Below are 26,160 nucleotides of genomic sequence, written 5' to 3'. Positions count from 1 at the left end.
GGTTTGAGTAGTTCTAAGTTTTAGGAGACTGATGGCCTCAGATGTTAAGTCCCATACTGCTTAGAGCCATTTGAACTTTCGATTTAGTGCTTCTCAACCAAGCTAGCTTTCGTGTTGTTTAGCAAACGTTTCCAGCCTTTCCAATTAATTTGCATATCTATGGACATAGCAGCTCTACGAAGATTGCCTCACAACTGAGTTTTGCTAGTACAAGCATGAACGTTGTCGGTTCACACCATCAAGCATGTGTACGTTGGTATGTTTGCACAGTTAAAAACGATCAAGTCTCAAGCAGCTATCAAAAAATTACCCCTGCACACATGCATGCACAAGATACATGCAACTAGGTAGTTTTCAGAATGCTAAAACGCAGCATGTGATGTATCACATTGTCTGCTTCTAAAAAAAGAGTACGAGACCACGTGCTCGGAACATCTTCTCGCGGAATAAGCTGGAGGCTGGAATGTGTCGGAACTGGCAGGTCCCCCTGTACAGGCGTGGCTCCCCTTCTCCCCTCTTCTTCCCCCACCATCTCTGCCCACTGCACAGAACACACTGTTCGCTGGAGGCCAGCGCATTGAGTCAGCTCAGCTGTGTGTGCCGCTGTGGACGCAGAACCGGACCGGGAGGAATACACGATCTTTCAGCCACGTTGGTGAGTGTTAATGCAGGCAGCCGCTGCCGGCACAAGCGCACACGTGTGACAGAGGACATCGTTGTCCCTGTGTTCGGGTACAGGATCCTCAAATGTGGAAAAATCCCCTGTGTAATTTGTGTTTTTAGCATGTTAGCTGCTTGAACATAGACACACGCCGGTACAAAAAGTGTGTCGAAAAGGGGACAAAATTATGATTTCATTTTGGGCCTGAACACATTAGAATGCGGTCTAAGAAATCAAATCGTAAAAAGACAATTACGCTATCTCTCTATTTTTGGTAATTTAAGGGCTTTATTTCTGATGTTATGTACAGAATAATTTAGCCCTGACCCGCTGCTAAATTCATTTGGAAAGTGTGATACTTGAACGGTTATGTCAAACGTACTGTTTTCGTTGTGCCTTTCCCGTAAAGGTAATATAGCAAACTGGCTAAGATCGAATTAATACTGCTCGGCCCACGTTCCAAATGAGGCTACTGTCAAAGCATAGATTGCTGTAATTGTGTCCGCTCACTCAGTACTGTGGAGCACTCCAACTGGATTTTTTACGTACCGAAGTTTTACACAATGCAGAATAACTGCTTCTGGAGAAGTCTGTAGTTGGGCAAATGACGTGTTGTGCATAAAACGTTGAGGTTTGAGCCAGTAACGAAGTGAACCACGCATATAAAAGAATATTAACGCCCCTGGTAACCCGAGCCTTCAATCGTAGGACTTAAAGCACAGATACAATAAATAATTAAAATAATTTTACGAGTATGCAGCGGGGGACCTTGTTTAGGAATTACGTTTGTTCGATGGTTCAAATGGCTCTGAGCACTATGGGACTTAACATCTGTGGTCATCAGTCCCCTAGAACTTAGAACTACAAAAACCTAACTAACCTAAGGACATCACACACATCTATGCCCGAGGCAGGATTCGAACCTGCGACCGTAGCAGTAGTTTGTTCGAAATCATGGAATTTTCAGACTTTATTCGATTTGGATTTATAAATATTGTTGAAGAGCGATGCCATTTTCTTAATATTTCATTTACTACTGAAACTCTCCTCTCGTCCGCGCGAACTTCTAGTGTTATCTCTCAAGATAGAACGATCTGTTTTTAGTTTTTGTTGTTGTGGACACTCAGGCTGTCTGAGGAGATAAGTATCAGCAATCATTTATCCTACCGGCATTTACTGCCTCAGAGAAAGCATACGACGTGGCGCTGTGGAGTTTAACGTTTCCAAATAGTGAGAAAATTTAAATTAAGGATATACATTTGAACGTATCGTGTTGCACGGTGGACGCATAACAATCCACAGAATTAAAAAAAAAGCACTAAAAACAGAAATGCTCTGACTAAGATTGAGAATTTTTTTCTGTAGCACCGACTATTTAGACAGGTGTTCACAGCTGCTGCTTCTGACGCAGGGGAGCTATGTGCTATCTCACATCATCTTGTTTTGAAGTGTGCTGCATTAAAGTCCTAGAAGAGGGTCTCTCTTTGCGTTCAACTGCTGTTGAACATCAAATCTCTCGATTTAGAAGTTCTCATTGACACCATGCCGAGTGAATGATATAACAAACATTACAGAGTGTGTCATCTGTCACAAATACCAGTCCGATTAACATTGAGGTTAACAGATATCTGTGGAAAATATGAGTCCGGTGTGGGTTGAGAATGTCTATCGTAGCAAGAACGAAGGAAGGACGACGGCGTCATTAGAAACGGAGGACTATCTCGGATTGGCGAAGAAAGCAAGCCGTGGCCTTCAAAGGCAGCATTTCGTCCTACCGATTCCGGTCCTGCACAAATTTTTATCTTTAGTCATTGAATTATTTCAGTGCCCCGTTTCATCAAAATTCTGGCATTTATTTCTTCAAGTATATACAGGGTGTTTCTGAAGAGATTGTCAGTATTCAGGGGTAAGACAGGAATGATCATTCGAAACAAAAATGCATACCTTGAGAGCTACGAACAATTCTTGATCTTCGATACTGTGAAAAATTCTCTTCTACTGCAAGCTCTTTGCTTTCCATATTTTAGGAAGGCAAGACAAGGAAAAACTGTCCAGTAAACATGTGTTCTTATACACATACCTCAAGAGCTATGAGCACTTGTTCATCTTCACTACTTTGAAACACAACTCTTCTAATGAACAAGAACTCACAACTTTTAAAGTATGCATTTTAGAGCACATGTTTACTGGACAATTGTTATTGTTTTGGTCTATACTACCACTTCTCAAAATATGGAAAGCGAAGAACTTGCAGTAGAAAAAACTTGTTTCATAATATCAGAGATCAAGAATAGCTCATAGCTCTTAAGGTAGGCGTTTTAGAGCCCACGTTTACTTGATTTCCTGTCATATCCCTGAATATTTACCATCACTTCTGAAATCCCCTGTGTACACAGCTGTGGACTGACACGATGGTGACTGTTCTTTCGGACATGCATTCCCGAACGATCAGACACCACACCTACAATAGCACACACTATACCTATCTATACATGCGAAGACTGACTAACAAGAAACCGTGACTTTTTTCCTTCATCATGTCTTCCAGCTTGTTTGATGCGGCGGTTGCGATTTCTTCTCCCGTGCCAACCTCTTCATCTGAGATATCACCTATAGTCCTACACGAAGGTCCTCAGTTGTTTGTTATGTGCATTTCAATCTCTGTCTTTTTCAATTTTAGCTACCCAGAGATTCCTCTAGTACCATAGAAGTTGCTCCCTGGTGTCATGACACATTTCCAATAATTCTATACTATTTTCTAGTTGGTGTTTTCAATATATACCATTCGTCGTCGATACTGTGGAGAAGCGTTGCATTCCTTACCTTATGTGTCCACTTAATTTCCCATTCTGTAGCACAGCCTCCATTCTCTTCTTTCACGTTTTTTTCCACAGTCTTTAATTCACTTTCATACAGTGGTGTACTCCAGAGCTAGGTTCACAGAATTTTCTCGCTCAGATTCAGACTTGTTCACTCTAAGACAAAAAAAACTATGCACCGCGAAGAAATTAGCCGAATGGGACGGAAATCAGTAGATGTACAGTACGTATACAAACAAATGATTCCAATTTCAGAAAAATTTGGTGATGTATTCAAGCGAAAGAGATTCACAAATTGAGCAAGTCAATAATGCGTTAGTTCACCTCTGGCACTTATGCATACAGCTGTTCGGGTTGGCATTGATTGATACTTAGTGTATATGCTTCAGAGGGACATCGTGCCAAATTCTGCCCAACTGGCGCGCTAGATCGTCAAAATCCCGAGTTGGTTCTTAACTGAGAAGAGATCCGGCGAACTTGCTGGCCAAGGTGGGGTTGACAACCTCGAAGACAATCAGTAGAAACCCTCGCCATGTGCGGAGGGTGCGTTGCTGAAATGTAAACCCCGAATGGCTTGCCATGAAGGGCTACAAAACGGAACGTAGAATGTTATCGATGTACCGCTGCGCTGTAAGGTTGCAGCTGCAGAGAACCAAACAGGTCCTGTCATGAAATGAAATACTACTCTCATTCTCAGATCGTATGGCGGGCGATAGGTTGGTTTCTCACAGCTGTCTACAGCGTCCTCCAGACACGCCTCCGCTGGTCATCAGCGCTCAGTTCGAAGTGGGACTCATCAGTGAAAAAAATGTTCAAATGTGTGTGAAATCTTACGGGACTTAACTGGTAAGGTCATCAGCCCCTAAGCTTACACACTACTTAACCTAAATTATCCTAAGGACAAACAGAGACACCCCTGCCAGAGGGAGGACTCCGCCGGGACCAGCAACACAGTCCATGACTGCAGCGTCTGAGACCTCTCGGCTAATCCCGCGCGGCACTCATCAGTGAAGACAATTCCACTCCAGTCAATGTTAACTGCAGACCGAAGACAGCGGTAGGATACCGACCTGACTGCCATAGAGCCCGACAACCAGGAATGTTGTTCTGGGATGCCGTAGCAGTACCCCTTGGTTGTCATCCGCTCCGCCCTTACAGCGCGGAGGTACGTCCCGTTTTGTTGCCCTTCATGGCGAGCCTCCACGACAGTTTCTACTGCTTGTCTTTGTGCTTGTCAAACCCTACCTTGACCAGCAAGTCTACGAATCTCCCCCAAATTGGATAGGGCTCTCCAAGCAGCTTGGGTCAGAATTTGGCACTGTATCACTCAGGAGGACTCATCCAACAATTCTGTCAATCATGAATAACTGCTTGCGTAAGGGCCATAGGTGGACCAACGAATTAATGACTTCCTCAGTTTCTCTTGAATAAACCATCCAGTTTTTCTGAAATTATAACCATTTATTTGCCAGTGCATGTACGTCATATCTACCGATTTCCGTCCCATTCGAATAATTCTTCTGTCGTGCGTCGTTTGTTCGTCTGTCTTTTTCTTTTCTTAGAGTCTATTTCGCACCAGTAGAATTGATCTGGTGAAGAATGCTCTCTTTGCATGTACTACTCTGCTCCTTATACCCTCCTTCCTTCGTCATTCAGACATTCATTCCCTTTGTCTACTACATTGTTCCCAGATTTAAGTTAAGTTTGCTTTTAATCTCATATCTGCTGCTCTTTCATCTTTTAACAAAATTGGCTCTGAGCACTATGGGACTTAACATCTGAGGTCATCAGTCTCCTAGAACTTATAACTAATTAAACCTAACTAACCTAAGAACATCAGATACATCCATGCCCGAGGGAGGATTCGAACCTGCGACCGTAGCGGTCGCGTGGTTCCAGACTAAAGCGCCTTGAACCGCTCGTCCACACCGGCCGGCTCACCTTTTCACCATTTAGTGTTTGCTCTCCATCGATATCCTGCGCTCAGTAGATTGTTCATTCCATTCAATAGGCCCTATAATCTTGTAATGCCATGAGTGAAATTTATGAATGGTAAACTTTAACACTCAATTTAAATCCTGATTCTTAACCTTTTCTTTATTTCCGTGGTTGCTTCTTGATTGCAACTGTTGAACAGTAGTAGCCGGACACTGGCCGAGCGGTTCTAGGCGCTTCAGTCCGGAACTGCGCTGCTGCTACAGTCGCAGTTTCGAATCCTGCCTCGGGCGTGGATGTGTGTGATGTCCTTAGGTTAGTTAGGTTTAAGTAATTCTAAGTCTAGGGGACTGATGATCTCAGATGTTAAGTCCCATAGTACTTAGAGCCATTTGAACAATTTTTTTTAATAGTAGATGACAATGAATGGATCCTTCCTTACCTTTATTTTAATCAGAGCCCTTCTTGTGGTGTCACCGCCAGACAGCACACTTGCTAGGTGGTAGCCTTTAAATCGTCCGCGGTCCGTTAGTATACGTCGGACCCGCGTGTCGCCACTATCAGTGATTGCAGACCGAGCGCCGCCACACGGCAGGTCTAGAGAGACTCCCTAGCACTCGTCCAGTTGTACAGCCGACTCTGCTAGCGATGGTACACTGTTTACAGACGCTCTCGTTTGCCGAGACGACAGTTTAGCATAGCCTTCAGCTACGTCATTTGCTACGACCTAGCAAGGCGCCATATTCAGTTACTATGTCTTCTGAATTTTTGTGACTCATGTACCGACAAGAGCGACGTTCATCATTAATGTATTAAAGTTAAGTATCAAACTAGCTACGTCCGCTTTCTGAATTCTACTTCCTTGTCATGTTCCAGACCTCACGTCAGTATAGTCCTTCCCTCCTCACGCCAGCCTGCGTGAGCTAAAACGCGTGCATTTTGGCCTCCTCTCGTAACACGCTGTTGGTTCTTCTGCCAACACAACACTTGTCTTACATTAAATCGCCCCTTCAGAGCCAGACTGGTCCGCCGACATGGACACCAGCGACTGCTTGACTGACACTACCTGACTGCACTGACACTGTGAGCAAGCTGGTCGACCTGTGGTAGGCCTATGGGGGCTTTTATCTGTTAATATACGAGCAGATTGTAGCGATGGATTGTGAAAAACCGGCAGGGCCTGTCCGTGCATTAAACGCCTCCATACACAAGTGGACCAGGGGGCAGTCCGCAGCACGTGCCTGCATCGACCCACCCACCTATGTGTGGGCGGTGGGTCTGCGGCCTGCTCTGTGGTCTGGATGCGACGGTCTGACTGCCGAACCGCTACCTGCTGGACCCGACCCTCCTCACACTCCGTCAGTGCAGGCAGATCGGATTCGAAAAGCAGCTGTCGTTGTCCACACACAGTTGGATCGCGCTTCGAGCGAGTAGGTGGCCTAGTCGGGCTGTGAATGGGCGGTTGTTGAGACACTACCTTCACATCGTTCTCGGAATCGGCGATCCCGCCTCTCCATCTTGACAAACAAAAGCAGTTTTCTGCAGCTGGCCAGACTGACAACGTCTGTGAGTTGTCCTGTGGTTTTGAGGTGAAAGTAAGATTTTGTTGTTTAAAATATGATCAAGGAGTGCACCCGTGACCACATCGAAAAACTTATACAGTTGTAATAGATCGGAAGAGATGGGTGAAACATTTCTAGACCGTATTACAATTGCAAGCAAAAGAGCTTTGAGTGGCAGTTTTTAGAAAAAAAAAATAACAGAAAGGCTGACTTCCTAAATTTAGAGAGAAATGATTGAAAGAAGCATCGTTCTGTTCATTTACACGCTCGCATAGTCATGGGCTGCAGACCTGTGTTCACAATCATTGTACTAAGTGAAATACCAAGGGCACTATGATAAAAGTTTTATAAGTAATGACGTTGTGAAAGTTGTTCAGTATTGTTGTGATTCTTGAGTTTCTCCCTGCGTATTTGATAATCAAAATATCCACGGGTGTACTGGCGGTCTATAGTGTCCAACGGGCACAATATTTCGGCGATCAAACATGTCGCCATCATCAGGTGAACTGACGGACTGGGCTCCTGTGAACGTGCCGGCACGGAGATCCGTACGCTATAGCAGCCATAGCGTACGGATCTCCGTGCCGGCACGTTCACAGGAGCCCAGTCCGTCAGTTCACCTGATGATGGCGACATGTTTGATCGCCGAAATATTGTGCCCGTTGGACACTATAGACCGGCAGTACACCCGTGGATATTTTGATTGTTCAGTATTGTTGCTGCTGTACTTCTTAAATCAGTTGCACGTCACATTTACTTCTCAGATTTTCGGAAGAATCAATCAAGTTCTGCATTTCGAGAACCATAATTTCTTAGCAGTCATCCTTAAACGATATACTAAAACGCTGATGTAGAAGGTATTAAAACTTTTACACATTTTATCTCCGTCAGTTTATTGTTCTATAAAAAAGATTTTATATACAGTACCTGATAAAGAAAGATGAAGCAACCAGAAGACATGGTAAAACCCTGCGAGTTTTTCAGAATCCATCGCTAAAACCTGCTCCTATATTAGCAGATAAAGGCCCCCATGGTAGTGATTTAGGGAACTCTGTTGGCTGAACGGTACGTCACGGCCATCCTGCGTCCTCGTGCCTTACCTCTTATGCGACATTACCATGGTGTCATTTTTCAACAGGACAATCCAGACAAGGCACGTTATGAAATGTCTGCATGGTGTTGAGTTACCTGTGGTCAGAAGGATCTGCAGGTCTGTCACTGATAGAACACGTGTGTTTCCAGCTCGGACGTCAACTGTGTCCCAGTGCCATCACCAAAGATACGAAGGACGAGTTGGCTAGGTGGGGAGGAGGGGGGGGGGGGGGAGGGAGCATTTGGGCAGCTTGTCTGAGGAGATAATACGATAAATTTGTGACGTCCTTCCCAACCGAATCAGTGCATGCATCTAGGCCAGAGGGGTGCAACCTCATATTGACATGTGAGCTCAAAGTGCCATGATCTTTGTAAATTCTACACAATTGCGTAAACACTGCAATCACATTACATACCAGCTTAACTCGTGAAGTTTCGTTTCGTCTGCGTGGTCAGGGCGGTGGATCGCTAAGTGGAGGGGCCCTAGTTCGATTCCTGGTCAGATCTGAGATTTTCTCCGCTCGGGGCTGTATATTTTGTTGTCCTTATTTTACTATCGTAATAATTGATATTACACTGTTGAGATGATTGAATGACCATGGCGAACCGTGAAAATTCAAACTCTCAAAATCTTTTACTTAAAAATTTACTTTATTTACTAGCGATTCATCAAGAACTTTAACACACTATGTGAGCGTGGAAGTAGTTGCCAAGGATTGACTGATGGAAACAAATTAAATTGCAACGAATGGAAATTTTATTCATAGAAACATTTTCAAAAACAGATTTAAAATTTATATGCAGAAAAGCACCCTCGAAATATTAGGTTACAATTATTCAGGGGCAGAGACGCTTCCGCTACCTTTTAAGACGCCCGTAGTCACGACCGCTCACAACGACCTCTGAAAAACTACACTGGTGCAAATTTGCAACACACCAGATTACTTTAAACTAAAAATTTTAACAACTCACGCAAACATATTAACTATGCACCCCGTAAGAGGGATGAAAATGGTACAAACACTCACATTAAGAAATTATTCTCCACCGAAAGTGCAATTTGTTTTAAAATGGCTCTTACGGTGGAAGGGTGGCAACTTTATAAAAATCACAGGTGATCAGACAGGACGCTTACGTACGTGTCACCTGTCAGCCATATCTAGACGTATCAGGGGTCCCATATCACTCCAACTGCACACGCCCCACACCATTACAGAGCCTCCACCAGCTTGAACAGTGCTCTGCTGACATGCAGGGTACATGGATTCATAAGATTGTCTCCATACCGGTACATGTCCATCCGCTCGATACAATTTGAAGCGAGACTCGTCCGACCAGGCAACATTTTTCCAGTCATCAACGATCCAATGTCGGTAATGGCGGGCCCAGGTGAGGCGTAAAGCTTTGTGACGTGCAGTCATCAAGAGTGCACGAGTGGTCCTTCGGCACCGGAAGCCCATATCGCTGATGGTTCGCACGCTGACTCTTGCTGATGGCCCTGCACTGAAATCGATAGCAATTTGAGGAAGGGTTGCACTTCTGTCACGTTGAACGATTCTCTACAGTAGTCGCTGGTCTTACTTTTACAGGGTCTTTTAACGGCCGCAGCGACGTCGGAGATTTGATGTTTTTATTCCTGATATTCGCGGTACACTCGTGAAATTGTTGTGCGTGAAAATCCCCACTTCACCGCTGCCTCGGAGATGCTGTGTTCCATCGCTCGTGCGCCGTTAAAGCTCGCTTAAATCTTGATAACCTGCCACTGTAGCAGCTGCAACCGATCTAACAACTGCACCAGACACTTTTTTGTCTTATATAGGCGTTGTCGACCGCAGCGCCCTATTCTGCCTTTTTTTTTACATATCTCTGTATTTGATTACGCATGCCTATACCAGTCTCTTTGACGGTTCGGTGTAATAATAACACTACGGTACTGTAGCAGCCCTTGTGTAGTTTCTGCTATGTCGAGCTCTCAATTCATTTATCTTTTCCTAAGTGAGTAATGAAGAAATTTCTGGACTGCTGCAGCTGCTATCTACAACTTGCAGAAGACATCAGCGATGTACGGGACAAAGCACAGCAAATGTGTGTAGCGGATGGACTACGTGAGGAGCCTGTAACCTGCACCACATTAATGCTACTAATTGAGAAAAAGCAATTATTGTCAATTTGTATAATCAATATTACAATCTTACAAAATTGTGAGAATTGTAATGATATTTTTGAAAACAATTTAGTTTCGTGACTGAAACAGAATCGAATCGTTTAGTTTTAACCCCTCAGAAAACTTCATTTGAACCCTCAGGGGGTAATTATGCCCAGGTTGGGAACCACTGCACTAGGTAATATACGTACTGTGAACAGTAATGGTCAAATTACGAGAGTCTTGGTATACACCCGAAGCTAATTCTATATCTGAAGATTTCTCCTTGTTAAGACCAACGAGCGGTGGCCACGCGGTTCTAGGCGCTGCAATCCGGACCCGCGCGACTGCTACGGTCGCAGGTTCGAATCCTACCTCGGGCATGGATGCGTGTGATGTCCTTAGGTTAGTTACTACACTACTGGCCATTAAAATTGCTACACGAAGAAGAAATACAGATGATAAACGGGTATTCATTGGAAAAATATATTATAGTAGAACTGATAGTCCATGCTGCTGCAAACGTCGTCGAACTGTTCGTGCAGATGGTTGCAAACGTCCCCATCTGTTGACTCAGGGATTGAGAAGTGGCTGCACGATCCGTTACAGCCATGCGGATAAGATGCTTGTCATATCGACTGCTAGTGATACGAGGCCATTGGGATCCAGCACGGGTTCCGTATTACCCTCCTGAACCCACCGATTCCACATTCTGCTAACAGTAATTGGATCTCGACCAACGCGAGCAGCAATGTCGCGATACGATAAACCGCAATCGCCATAGGCTACAATTCGACCTTTATCAAAGTCGGAAACGTGATGGTACGCATTTCTCCTCCTTACACGAGGCATCACAACGACTTTTCACCAGGCAACACCGGTTATCTGCTGTTTGTGTATGAGAAATCGGTTGCAAACTTTCCTTATGTCAGCACGTTGTAGGTGTCGCCACCAGCGCCAACCTTGTGTGAATGCTCTGGATAGCTAATCATTTGCATATCACAGCACCTTCTTCCTATCGGTTAATTTTCGCGTCTGTAGTGTAGTTCTAAATCTAGGGGACGGATGACCTCAGATTTTAAGTCCCATAGTGCTTAGAGCCATTTGAACAATGGAACACCATGCCACAAACTAACATCCGTTACAACACAATGCATGTACGTCTGCTTGCTTACATTCGACAGTCTGACGTCTATACCGGTTATTAATGTACCAGCATTTCACATTTGTAATGGCTTATCTGGCGTTTGGGTTAACCTGTGACCTTGCAATGTTAATCATTTATATATGTCACCTAGGCAAATGTATTCCCGAAATTTCATTACACTGCATTAATTATTTTTTAGTGTTCCGATGTTTTTGCCGTCAGTGTATAAACTTCTCAGCAAACATCATGGAAGAAATCGTGAACACATTGTTTACATGGGTTGATTGTGCGGAACCTCTTCACCTGTTGGATAAAGAATGAGGGGAAGAAAGCTAGAGATAGAGAAAGAGAGATAGTGAAGAAGTCGTGACTTCCTGCGCTTTCTCCGCAGACCGGATGCTTGTTTGCAGGTCACGGCGCACTCATAGTGGGCGCTCACGTAGGCAAGTGCTGTTCGTTTTAGCAACGTCCGTGAGGAGACAGCCTTTCTACATGCAGATGACGAATTTATTGCTCGCTGGAAAGACGTATGAATACAGCAATAAGAAATGTTAAAGCACTGAAAGTGCTGTAAGAATTGTGAACAGTAATGCAGAAAGTAAGGTCATACGCTATTGCAATGTGAAGCTAGAATGTTTCTATTCTGAAAGATAGGACGGAAAGCATTTGCAAAGCCTGATGAGTAGGTGGACTGGAATTCATATCCCCTCAGGTAACGCTGAGGGAAGTTTCCCTAAGTTCTCCTAAATTGGCTCATTCGTTTTGTTTTTGTTATTTATTTCTTCATAGTAGGACAAATACATTACACAGTGCCGTATTGTAAAGACGTAGGCCTCTGTAGGTCTGACGCTAATGGTAGCAATAAGATGGTGTACCTCGGCTGAAACTGGCTATTATTGTTAAACAAAAGAAACGCGATGTAGACTGTTTCCTGCATTAAATAATAAATTGGGATCGCTATTATCACCTCAGACACACTCCCCTTTCTGAATTTTTTTAGTGCCATTTGGCAACTCGTTCATGCAGACCACTCACAAGCTATACGGAGATTTGCCAGATTTTGAAAAGCGCCTAATCTTACTACTACTTCATTGTAACTCATCTTTTCCTGCAGGTGCAATCCTCTTCATATAATAAAGCTAAACTCCTCCCGGACAGGCTTTGAAGGCCGAATGGTACCGACCAGCCGCCGTGTCATCCTCAACTCATAGACGTCACTGGATTGTGGATATGGAGGGCATGTGGTCAGCACACCGCACTAACCAGACGAATGTCAGTTTAGATATACGCGATGAGTAAAAAGTGTCACATATTTCTGCAGGAGGCAATATCGCTCCAAACTAGAATAAATGTTCCTATAATTATATGTCTCGAAACTATTACCTGTTGAGATATGAGCCAATCTGTCCTCTCATTCCCACCATCTGTGATGTAGAAGTAGACACTATAGGCATTGCTCCGTACGGTTACCACGCATCCTGACACATCCTTCAGCCCTTCATAGCAGTGGATCATACACTCGAATATACCTGGCTCCATTCGGCTTGCGTTGTATGCATTAGTCGCACGCTCCTGTAATGTCTGTACATTAGGAGTGGGCTGGACATACACCAATGCTTTTAAATCTTCCCTGAGTCAGACATCAAACGGAGTAGGTCCGGTGAACAGGAAGGCCATGGTACCGGCCTCCTGACCAATCCATCTACGTGTACATACATACTCCGCAAGCTACCGTACAGTGCATGGCAGAGTGTACCACGTACCACCACTAGTCATGTCCTTTCCTGCCCTAGTGCCAGAGCGAAGAAAAAGCCCCCGTAAAAGCTCTAATTTCTCGCATCTTATCTTCGAGAAACATACGTTCGGGCAGCAGAAGCGTTCTGCAGCCGCACTCAAACGCCACAATAGTGCCTCACGAAAAGAGCGTCGTCTCTCCTTCAAGGATTCCCATTTGAGTTAAGGAGACATCTCCGCAATACTTGCATGCTGATCGAACCTACCGGTAACATAGTAGCACGTGTTTGAATTGGTTCTATTTGGTCCTTTAATCTGACTTGGTGAGGATTCCACACACTCAAATAGTACTCAATAATGGGTCGCACTAGCGTTATATATGCCTTCTCCCTTATGAATGCCGCTCGGGATTAGCCGAGTGATCTAAGGCGCTGCAGTCATGGACTGTGCGGCTGATCCCGGCGGAGGTTCGAGTCCTCCCTCGGTCATGGGTGTGTATGTTTGTCCGTAGGATAATTTAAGTTAAGTAGTGTGTAAGCTTAGGAACTGATAACCTTAGCAGTTAAGTCCCGTAAGATTTCACACATATATGAACATTTTTTTCTTTATGAATGAGGTACACTTTCCCAAAATATTCCCAATAAAACGAAGTCGAGCATTCGCCTCCCCTACTGCCAACCTGATGTGCTCATATCATTTCATATCGTATACTTCTAGATATTTAATGGATGTGACTGTGAAAAATAGCACATTTTCGAACGTTACAGGATTGTTTTCCTACGAATCCTCATTAACACACTTTTCTACATCTAGAGAAAGCTGCCATTCATCACATCGACTCGAAATTCTATCTAAATCATCTTTCATCATCGTACAGTCACTCAACGACGGCACCTTCCCGTACACTGAAGTATCACCAGCAAACGGCTGTAAATTGCTGCTCGCCTTGTCGTCAGAATATTTACGTACATCGAGAATAAGAGATGTCCTACCACACTTCTCTGGGGCATTCCTGACGATACTGTTGTCTCTGATGAGCCCTCACCGTCCAAGGCACGTACTGGATTCCATTATTTAAGAAGTTTTCGAGCCACACACACATATTTGGGAACCTAAACAGCACACTCGGACCTTCAACAGTCTGCAGGGGGGACACGGTGCCAAGGGATCTGATTATTGCCCTCTATCCATGATTTGTAAGCTGAATTTCGCACGAGCGATGCTTTCTAAATCTATGTTGATTTCTGGATAGAAGCTTTTCTGTCTCAAGGAAATTTACTGTATTCGAACCCAGAATGTATTCAAGAATTGTGCAGCAAACTGATGTAGTTGTAGAATTTTGGAACACGTATTATGTTCGAGTATAATGTCTTTTCTGGAGACTAGAAATCTACTCTGTAGGAATCAGCATGGGTTTCGAAAAAGACGGTCGTGTAAAACCCAGCTCGCGCTATTCGTCCACGGGACTCAGAGGGCCTTAGACACGGGTTCACAGGTAGATGCCGTGTCTCTTGACTTCCGCAAGGCGTTTGACACAGTTCCCCACAGTCGTTTAATGAACAAAGTAAGAGCATACGGACTATCAGACCAATTGTGTGATTGGATTGAGGAGTTCCTAGATAACAGAACGCAGCATGTCATTCTCAATGGAGAGAAGTCTTCCGAAGTAAGAGTGATTTCAGGTGTGCCGCAGGGGAGTGTCATAGGACCGTTGCTATTCACAATATACATAAATGACCTGGTGGATGACATCGGAAGTTCACTGAGGCTTTTTGCAGATGATGCTGTGGTGTATCGAGAGGTTGCAACAATGGAAAATTGTACTGAAATGCAGGAGGATCTGCAGCGAATTGACGCATGGTGCACGGAATGGCAATTGAATCTCAATGTACACAAGTGTAATGTGATGCGAATACATAGAAAGATAGGTCCCTTATCATTTAGCTACAAAATAGCAGGTCAGCAACTGGAAGCAGTTAATTCCATAAATTATCTGGGAGTACTCATTAGGAGTGATTTAAAATGGAAAGATCATATAAAGTTGACCGTCGGTAAAGCAGATGCCAGACTGAGATTCATTGGAAGAATCCTAAGGAAATGCAATCCGACAACAAAGGAAGTAGGTTACAGTACGCTTGTTCGCCCAATGCTTGAATACTGCTCAGCAGTGTGGGATCCGCACCAGGTAGGGTTGATAGAAGAGATAGAGAAGATCCAAGGGAGAGCAGCGCGCTTCGTTACAGGATCATTTAGTAATTGCAAAAGCGTTACGGAGATGATAGATAAACTCCAGTGAAAGACTCTGCAGGAGAGACGCTCAGTAGCTCGGTACGGGCTTTTGTTGAAGTTTCGAGAACACGCCTTCACCGAGGAGTCAAGCAGTATATTGCTCCCTCCTACGTATATCTCGCGAAGAGACCATGAGGATAAAATCAGAGAGATTAGAACTCACACGGAGGCATACCGACAGTCTTTCTTTCCACAAACAATACGAGACTGGAATAGAAAGGAGAAGCGATAGAGGTACTCAAGGTACCCTCCGCCACACACCGTCAGGTGGCTTGGAAGTATGGATGTAGAGGTAGATGTTAAGGATTTTCGTCCGCAGTTATCCGGGTCCGTTATTCTACCTTTCTTATATGCAGGAGACGTCTGCGTACTTTTCCAGTCGCTTGGGACTTGGCGCTGGGCGAAAGATCCGCGATAAATGCAAGCTAAGTAAACGGCCAATGCCGCAGAGTATTCCCTGTAAAACTGAATTGGGATTGCAACTGGATCAACCGATTTATTTGTTTTCAACTCTTTCAGTTTCTTGTCTACACCACGGATGCCTATTTCTATGTACTCTTTGCAGGAGTGTGTACGACAGTCAGACGAAGGTTTTTTGTACTATACTATTGCTTGAATGATTTCTTAAACATGAAATTTAAAACTTCAGCTTTCCTTTTGCTGCCGTCTATTGCTACCCCAGACTAGTGCCCGTTTAGTGTTTTTACGCATCACAATGGTTTTCTCGGGTTCTCGGCAAGTTCTTGTATGCTTCTTAACGACGCACGAATTTGTATTACCTTTCGGCTGTCGGCAGTTTTTTTTTTTTTTAACCGAGAGTGTAACAGTCTCTGTTTCCTCAGCATTTTTCGAATTTGATTATTAATCCACAAAGTGTCCATTCCTAGCACATACGCCCATGAAGCTTTGCGGTGGGCACTGTGGATGTGTGATCCGTCGTGCATAAAGCATAATAGTTGTCGTTTGGCAAGGGTAACGCTCTCCAGAGACAGGTAATTAATCGCGCAGAGATCGATGGCATACAGCATCTGTTAATCTATTTGAATGTATGGTCCTATGAGATTGTCACCGACAATTCGTGTCCATACACTGACTGAGGCGATCGTGATACGTCAGCTCCATGATAGCTCGAGAATTTGCATCTCCCGTCAGATGCGTATTTTGGTACTTTGCTATGCTATGTATTGTGACGGCCTACACCGCCGAATACTATACATTATTCGTCACGAGTAAAAGGCCCATATCTCAATGGGTATTGGTTTTCGGACATATAATGATAAAGCTCTGACCAGTTCTCCTGTAGGAATATGTGACACTCTTTTGAAACACACTATATGCTCCCTGAGATTTTTCTCGTGTTGTTTAAAGGTCTTGCTCTTACCGCAGCCCCTTTTACTTTCAACACATCCCTTACGACGGAGATGCGTACACGAAACGTGCTACCATATCGTATAATTGGAAAGTATTGCACAAATGCTCAATAGGTCACTTATTAAAATGTCATCAGCTGGTAAATGAATGACTTTAATATTACGCTTTTCGGGACAACCGTCATTAGTTATCAGATACAGCGAGCTGTACAGATGAGCTGAAGTTACACAAAGTGAGGAAAGGTACTTGTTGCTGTTCAGTCCATTCAACAAATTCTGTACTGAGCACTATGGAACTCAACATCTGAGGTCATAAGTCCCCTAGAACTTAGAACTACTTAAACCTAACTAACCTAAGGACATCACACACACATCCATGCCCGAGGCAGGATTCGAACCTGCAACCGCAGCGGTCGCGCGGCTCCAGACTGTAGCGCCTAAAACCGCTCGGCCACACCGGCCGGCTAATTGTTGTCCTTTCACCCTGAATTTTAATACTTTGAACATGGTTCCACCACAGCAACGGTTACAGAACAGCCGGTGTAACAGGCAGCCAACCAGGTGCAATAAATGATAGTTTTCATATAATCTTCATCATGGTTTCGACGGATTTAAACTAGTCTTGCTCAGAAAGACAACCTGCATACAATTCCATAACAAAACTTACAATCGAAACGTCATAGGTCAATAGTACGTGTCAAAAAAAAAAAAAAACTCACTACAACAAGTGTAGTAGGAATGTTACAAACATGATATATAACAACATAGGACAAGCAGTACTTACAAATTTCACATTAGCAAACAGTTATTAAAATTATCTCCACATGATATGTCGGCAGCTGTCTGTATGAACATATGTCAAAGTTAAGGTCCCTAGAATCAGAGGCTTGTCACCTCAGCAAAACCAAATAGACCACGTTAATAGCTACATGCCGATTGAGAGATAGTGGAGAGCGTGGATATCAGGAAAACAACTCCCGAGTCCCACGCACCGATAAACATTTACGCTTGGCGGTCTAAACAGCCAATAACCGTAAGCACATTAAAATTACTAACGTAAATACACCATGCGAATCAACGAGTGTAGAATAAAATATTGAAAAAGACCAAAACATAAAATATACTATAATAAGTGAACAGCCTTATAGGACTATCGTACATTATAGTACGGAAATAATTATGTCTGTGCATATGAACGTTATTACAATCTTAGTGACAGCAACAAAATTAATATCACCTCCTGTACATCATCGTAGGAAAAGCAAAAATGTCAGTGCATAAGCACGCTATTCAACATAATGACAGTAAAGAGCAAAAATTCATAGGTCTCTGAAGAGTAGCAAACGTAAAAAAAAAGTGGGTGGCATCAATACCTTAGTACAACATAAAATGGCAAACGAATCTGTATGTACAAAAATTGTGTAATGGAATTAGAGGAAATGAACCACTCGCCAAGTCCACCGGAAACCGTATGAAGAATTTTTTGTGAACAGTGTGGGTTTGAAACGATCGAAAAATTGTCTACGGGCGAGCTGCAGTTAATTCCCATCTTTGCGCTCAAGATGCTTACAGATCTCTAAGTCTACCCAAAGGTTCATCCTACGTCCTTTGACTTGTCTGTGAAGAATAACTTGGTCTCTTAGATTTTTCAGAGCGTGGTTGGCAATCAGTAGATGTTCATTAAATGTAGAGTTATATATGTTAGCTTCTTCCTTTCCTTTCGAATTTAAGTTATTCGTAATTATAACCAACCCTTCTTGCGCAGTTGAATGTGCGACCTTTAGATGTGTGTGATTTATCGCGTAACCGAAATTTAGCTGTTTCCTTTTTTTTTTTTTTTTTTTTTTTTTTTTTTTTTTTTTTTTTTTTTTTTTTACTCATGCGGATGACTTCATACTTTTCACTATTTAGAGTCAATTGCCAGTTTTCGCGCTATACAGGTATCTTGTCTAAACAATCTAAGAGGGATGCTCAGATTGTTTCCATGTCGTTTATGTGGTTCAAGAACGTCACACGGCTTGCAACACATCCTTGGGGAACACCAGATAATATTTCTGTTTTACTCGATGATTTTCATCAATTGTACCTTTCTGAAAGGAGCTCATGAATCCAGTTGCACACCTGGGGCCATACTCCATAGGCACACAATTTGACTAGAACCTAGAGATGTCCACTCGACTTGAATGAAACTGCATACTCTGATATTCCTTATTGCAGTATCCACGTATTAAGCAAACTTAAGTCTACTCTTCGTCCACGATCCCTTTTCCTTCTACACTGATTATACCGGATGATTCTCTTAAGTCTAATTACGAAATTGTAATCTGAGTCTATATCTGCTCGTGTGTACGCCTTACAATCAAATATCTGATTTCGGAGTATCTGCCTGACATTGATGTAATGTAGCTGGAAACTTCTCGTGTTTCCAGATCTTTTCCAAGTACACCTCTATTACTAGCTGACATTTATTGCAGACCGCAACTAGTCTTTCTTCTCTCTCATTGCTACTACCATGCCTGTAACCTTTTTTCTACTCTTTCGCCTTCAGCCACATTCTAATTCCCATGACTGTTATACTTTCATATGCCTTTACATACTGAGTCACATGTTAAATATCGTCATATACTTTCTCTGACTCTTCTTCTGTTTGCAACGTCAGCATGCGCTATTGTTACCGGTATCGGTTTGGTATCAGTTCTGATGAGAACTACCCTATCACCTATTTATTCGTTGTAATGGACTCTGTCGTACTTCCTTATCCAAAACTAATTCTACTCCCGCTACACCACTTTCTGCTGCTGTTGATATGACGTAATATCCGCCTGACCAGAAATCCTTATCTTCCTTCCATTTCACTTCACCGACCCTCTACTATATCTAGATTCAGCCTTTGCATTTCTCTTTTCAGATTTTCTAGCTTCCCTTCCACGATAAACGTTCTGACAACCCACGCTCGGACTCGTAGATGTTACTCTTTCGATGGCTATTCCATCTTTTTCTCGTTGTTACCTCAGAAGTCCCCTCCTGGAGACCTGAATGGGGGACTAGTCCGAAATCTTTTGCCAATAGAGAGATCATTACGACACTTCCCGTGAACAGGCCTCGTATCATATTGATAAACATTATCCTTAATGTGGTAGTTTCTGATGCCTTCTGCATCCTCATACCACTGATCATAGCTGATTCTTGTGCCTTTTAGGGGCGTTTTCCCACCCCAAGAGAAAGAGTGTGCCCCTTCACCTCTGCCCGCTCAGGCGCCCTGTTTGAAAAGGTCATTGGCAGAATGTGGGTGACTACTTACGTTGGAAGTCTGAGGCTTCCATTCCTGGTGCATTTTATTCGATTTAAACAGTGACTGGATTCGGATACGGGACCCAGGACGTTTTGAGTGCTAGGCAAATACTCTACCATTAGATCACGTGTGCCTCAGTATAACAATATCGCAGTACAATATAACGAGAAGCCTAGGTTTGTGTGTGAAGCTTAGGTGCTGATGATACTAGGGGACATAGGCTGCAGGTATACTCTAATGGCCGCGTCGTGATCCTAGAGTGGTGACTTACAAAGTTTTTCTGCCGGCACTTTGGGCCAACGAGATCGCCGAAGTCGCTATTACACGGCGAGGGGTGAGCGTCACCGTCTTCTTTGAAATGGAGATGAAAAACGGCACCTTGATCTCGTGGGTACGTTAATTGGCGGTATCGTCATGTTTGTTTTGGCGGCGGGTTTTCACCAGACGTCATAGCCAGATACACTGTCGTCACTGGCCATGACGTGCGGCAGTCGTAAAAAGAAAACTGAACATCAAAGTGCGATGGCTGGCCCGCAGTCGGTTTCTGTGCGGCTCGCAGAAGAAATTCGTAGGAGAGAGATGCATTTTGGCGTAGTTACAGTTCTGTTATCCGCGGTATTTTAGTTTGCCTTCTGTGTAATATAGCCGATTTATGTTATCTTCAACCGATTTAAACTTTTTAAAATGAACAAAGAAATGAGGGCTTAAGACATTTAGTGTTACATTAACAACCTGTGCTTGTGCGATCTGTCATCAACTTTATTTTAGCACAAATATTTAAAAATATTTGGTAACTGTTTTTGTGGAGATTAAGACACTAAATTTCAAACACTCTAGTGACCTGCCTGCCGTAAAGAGCCTCAAAGTTCCTCCTAACTGCTAGTCGACTGTGACTGCCTGTCCCATCGGCGTATTTTGTTTTTCTCTTCCTTCTCCTATTAACATTAGTAAATAATTCTTGTCCATTGTGGGCGTATTAGAACACAGTAAATGTTGAAACTGAAATTAATTTATAATGAAGCAACTGCAAACATTTGGTTTCACAGTTTATTTTTCAATGACATTTCAAGATGCTTGGCGTCCGATCATACGTTTATATTTATTCACGTGTCATGAACATTGTTCCTTAATGAGGGCGTTAGCAACTGAAATCACTAGGACTGCTGTTGTAAAAAGTCGTAAGCAAAGAAACATTGTTCACGGCACGTAGATAAACGTAAACATCTGAAGATAGTGTGAACATACATCTACATCTACATGGTTACTCTGCAATTCACACTTAAGTGCCTGGCAGAGGGTTCATCGAACCATTTTCATACTACTCTGCCATTCCACTCTCGAATGGCGCGTGAGAAAAAGGAACACCTAAATCTTTCCGTTCGAGCTCTGATTTCTCTTATTTTATTATGATGATCATTTCTCCCTACGTAGGTGGGTGTCAACAAAATATTTTCCAATTCGGAAGAGAAAGTTGGTGATTGAAATTTCGTAAACAGATCTCGCCGCAAAGAAAACCGCCTTTGTTTCAGTGAGTGCCACCCCAACTCGCGTATCATATCAGAGACAGACTCACCCCTATTGCGTGATGTCCTCCGTCAATCCTACCTAGTAAGGATCCCACACAGCGCAGCAATATTCCAGCAGAGGTCGGACAAGTGTTAATGTAGGCTGTCTTTTTAGTGGGTTTGTAGCATCTTCTAAGTGTTCTACCAACAAAGCGCAGTCTTTGTTTCACCTTCCCCACAATATTATCTATGTGGTCTTTCCAATTTAAGTTGTCCGTAATTGTAATTCCTAGGTATTTAGTCGATTGACGGCCCTTAGATTTGTATGATTTACCGTATACCCAAAATCTAACGGATTTATTTTAGTATCCATGTGGATGACCTCGCACTTTTCTTTGTTTAGTGCCAGTTGCCACTTTTCGCACCATACAGAAATTCTCTTTAGATCATTTTGTAACTGGAATTCATCGTCTGATGATTTTACTAGACGGTAAATTACAGCGTCTTCTGCAAACAATCTAAGGGGGCTGCTCAGATTAGCACCTAGATCATTTAAGTACATCAGGAACAGCAGAGGGCCTATGACACTATCTTGCGGAACGCCATATACCACTTCTGTTCTACTCGATGATTTACCGTCTATCACTACTAACTGTGACCTCTCTGAGAGGATATCACGAATCCAGTCACACAACTAAGACGATACTCCATATGCACGCAATATTATTAAGAGTCGCTTGTGACGAACGGTATAAAAGGCCTTCTAGAAATCTTGGAATATGGAATCGATCTGAGATCCCTTGTCGACAGCACTCATTAGATCATGGGAATAATGAGCTAGCTGCGTTGGTTCAAATGGTTCAAATGGCTCTGAGCACTATGGGACTCAACTGCTGTGGTAATCAGTCCCCTAGAACTTAGAACCACTTAAACCTAACTAACCTAAGGATATCACACACATCCATGCCCGAGCTAGGATTCGAACCTGCGACCGTAGCGGTCGCGCGGTTCCAGACAGTAGCGCCTAGAACCGCTCGGTCACTTCGGCCGACATAGCTGCGTTGCACAAGAACGATATTTTCTGAATCCGTGTTGGTTATGTATCAATAAGTCATTTTCTTCAAGGTGATTCATAATGTTCGAGTTCAGTATATGCTCCAAAATACTACAGCAAATTGAGGTCAGTGGTATGGGTCTGTAATTCAATGGGTTACTCCTATTTCCTGTCTTGAATATTGGTGTGCTACTTTCCAGTCTTCAGGAACAGACCTTTCGTCAAGTGAGCGGTTGTATATGATTGCTAAGAAAGGCGCTACTCTGTCTGCATACTCTGAAAGGAACATGATTGGTATACCATCTGGACCAGGTAAAATGAATGTACTGTCCCAAACCCATGTTTTGAGCCACTATTTGTTGACGTGGCGTGTCGATATAGGCGCACCATTCATATCGAAGCATTACCCCATAAACATTGTCACAGGCGATACAGTGCCGACTTTCGGGGCGCTGCTCTAACATTACGCGACGAGGCGGCCCGTGAGTTTCAGTAAGTATGTGAATCAGGTCCGCAGGTCGCCAAAGGCGGCTGCCCATGCTGCTTTAAACGATTTAAAGAGTATAGACTCTCTAGAAAGGAAAATAAGAATTATAGTTTAATGTTTCATCGACAATGAGGTTATCAGATATGAGAGAAAGGATGAGATAGAAAATCGGCAGTGCCACGGCATTCATCATAAGCGATTTAAGGAAATTACGCGTAACCTAACTCAGAATTTCCGAACGTGGATTTGAACCGTTGCCCTCACATATGTGAGTTTGTTATTATTATTATTATTATTTTGACTGGAATAATCTCTTTCAAATTCTGAAGGTGGCAGGGGTAAAATACAGGGAGCGAAAGGTTATTTACAATTTGTACAGAAACCAGATGGCAGTTATAAGAGTCGAGAGACATGAAAGGGATGCAGTGATTGGGAAGGGAGTGAGACAGGGTTGTAGCCTTTCACCGATGTTATTCAATCTGTATATTGAGCAAGCAGTAAAGGAAACAAAAGAAAATTCGGAGTAGGTATTAAAATTCATGGAGAAGAAATAAAAACTTTGAGGTTCGCCGATGCCATTGTAATTCTGTCAGAGACAGCAAAGGACTTGGAAGAGCAGTTGAACGGAATGGACAGTGTCGTGAAGGGAGGATATAAGATGAACATCAACAGAAGCAAAACGAGGATAATGGAATGTAGTCAAATTAAATCGGGTGATGCTGAGGGAATTAGATTAGAAATGAGTCACTTAAAGTAGTAAAGGAGTTTTGCCATTTAGGGAGCAAAATAACTAATGATGGTCGAAGTAGGATATAAAATGTAGACTGGCAATGGCAAGGAAAGCGTTTCTGAAGAAGAGAAATTTGTTAACATCGAGTATAGATTTAAGTGTCAGGAAGTCGTTTCGGAAAGTATTTGTATGGAGTGTTGCCATGTATGGAAGTGAAACATGGACGATAAATAGTTTAGACAAGAAGAGAATAGAAGCTTTCGAAATGTGGTGCTACAGAAGAATGCTGAAGATTAGATGGGTAGATCACATAATTAATGAGGAGGCATTGAGTAGGATTGGGGAGAAGAGGAGTTTGTGGCACAACTTGACTAGAAGAAGGGATCGGTTGGTAGGACACGTTCTGAGGCACTAAGGGATCACCAATTTAGTGTTGGAGGGCAGCGTGGAGGGTAAAAATCGTAGAGGGAGACCAAGAGATGAGTACACTAAGCAGAATTAGAAGGATGTAGGTTGCAGTAGGTACTGGGAGATGAAGAAGCTTGCACAGGATAGACCTCTCCAAAGGTCTCTTCTTTTTCCTCTAGGCAGTATCTATCTTACCCCTAGTGAGATAAGCCTCTACATCCTTACATTTGTCCTCTAGCCATCCCTGCTTAGCCATTTTGCACTTCCTATCGATCTCATTTTTGAGACGTTTGTATTCCTTTATGCCTGCTTCATTTATTGCATTTTTATATTTTCTCCTTTCATCAATTAAATTCTTCTGTTACCCAAGGATTTCTACTAGCCTTAGTCTTTTTACCTACTTGATCCTCTGCTGCCTTCACTACTTCATCCCTCAAAGCTACCCATTCTTCTTCTACTGTATTTCTTTCCCCCACTCCTGTCAATTGTTCCCTTATGCTCTCCCTGAAACTCTGTACAACCTCTGGTTCTTTCAGTTTATCCAGGTCCCATCTCCTTAAATTCCCACCTTTTTGCAGTTTCTTCAGTTTTAATCTACAGGTCATAACCAATAGATTGTGGTCAGAGTCCACATCTGCCCCTGGAAATGTCTTACAATTTAAAACCTGGTTCCTAAATCTCTATCTTACCATTATATCTATCCGATACCCTTTAGTATCTCCAGGGTTCTTCCATGTATACAACCTTCTTTCATGATTCTTAAACTAAGTGTTAGCTATGATTAAGTTGTGCTCTATGCAAAATTCTACCAAGCGGCTTCCTCTTTCATTTCCTAGCCTCAATCCATATCCACCTACTACATTTCTTTCTCTCCCTTTTCCTACACCCGAATTCCAGTCACCCATGACTATTAAATTCTCATCTCCCTTCACTATCTGAATAATTTCTTTTATTTCATCATACATTTCTTCAATATCTTCGTCATCTGCAGAGCTATTATTTGATAAAAAAAGACAATACGTGCAAAGATAGTATAACTTTGCCATGGAGAGAACGTTTTAAGTCCATCACTTTTTGGTTCCTTTCGTCTCTTCTTTGTATTGTTTAGCTTTGCGAGTTTATTTTTGTTGGTCTTGAATTTTAGTTCATTATGTGGTAGACTGAAATAGATATTTATTGCATCTTGACCACAAAACTGTTTAAATTCTTGAAGGACTGCCTATTTTTCTTACGATATTGGCAGGATCTCTGAAAGTATACTCATACAATAATTTATCTGCAAAACAGTCTTTATTTACGTTACAAAAACTGTCATACTGCATAATTACATATCATCATACACTCGATGAGGCCATTAGAATTCGTCAGGACCCTGCAGTTGATAATCATGCTAGACGTGTGCGCATTGACTACCAGAACGTTCCAGATCTATTGGTGTCGAGATTCTCTGAGCGGTCGTGTCTTCATAGGACACTACAGTTTGTAACATACTTTTAAAAACGTCGTCCAATCTCGTATAATTTCTTGTTGCATGGGAATGCCTTGGATTTAGTCTTGTGTTTCCAAAAGCTTTAATCCAATCTTCTTGTAATTCTGCAATAGTTTTCTCTTTTATCAAACCTAAATTTTTATCTTATTCCATGTAAGGGCATTCTCTTATTGGAAATACTGTTTAGATACTATCTAATGTGTTAGTGGTATGAACGACATGGCGAAGGTATAAGAGCACTGCATACTTCTTGCGCTGTCCTGAGCACGAATCACAGAATATTACGAGAACCCTTACTTTTGTAACGAGGATTTCATTCTCATAATTCTGTGGCTTGGTTCTAAAAGGGCCAATGTCATGAATCTTAGTTCTGAGTTATAGGCTTCTGAATATTTTCTGTCATTTTCTGACAACCATTAACAGCATGTTTGGGGCTATTTGTT

General features: G+C 42.8%; 1 protein-coding gene across 1 annotated transcript in view; it reads left to right on the top strand.

The window, feature by feature from the left end:
* Positions 1 to 537: 537 nt before the first annotated feature.
* LOC126354904 (retinol dehydrogenase 14) overlaps positions 538 to 26,160 on the top strand; it is a 103,400-nt gene continuing 77,777 nt past the window's right edge. Inside the window, exon 1 of the mRNA XM_050004971.1 lies at positions 538 to 655. The gene's annotated coding sequence lies outside the window, so the exon portion shown is untranslated. The remainder of the gene's footprint in view (positions 656 to 26,160) is intronic.

Source organism: Schistocerca gregaria, chromosome 3, assembly GCF_023897955.1.
Source record: "Schistocerca gregaria isolate iqSchGreg1 chromosome 3, iqSchGreg1.2, whole genome shotgun sequence".
Lineage (NCBI taxonomy): Eukaryota > Metazoa > Arthropoda > Insecta > Orthoptera > Acrididae > Schistocerca > Schistocerca gregaria.
The sequence above is the reverse complement of the archived record's forward strand: the minus strand, read 5'-3'. Positions and strand labels throughout refer to the sequence as shown.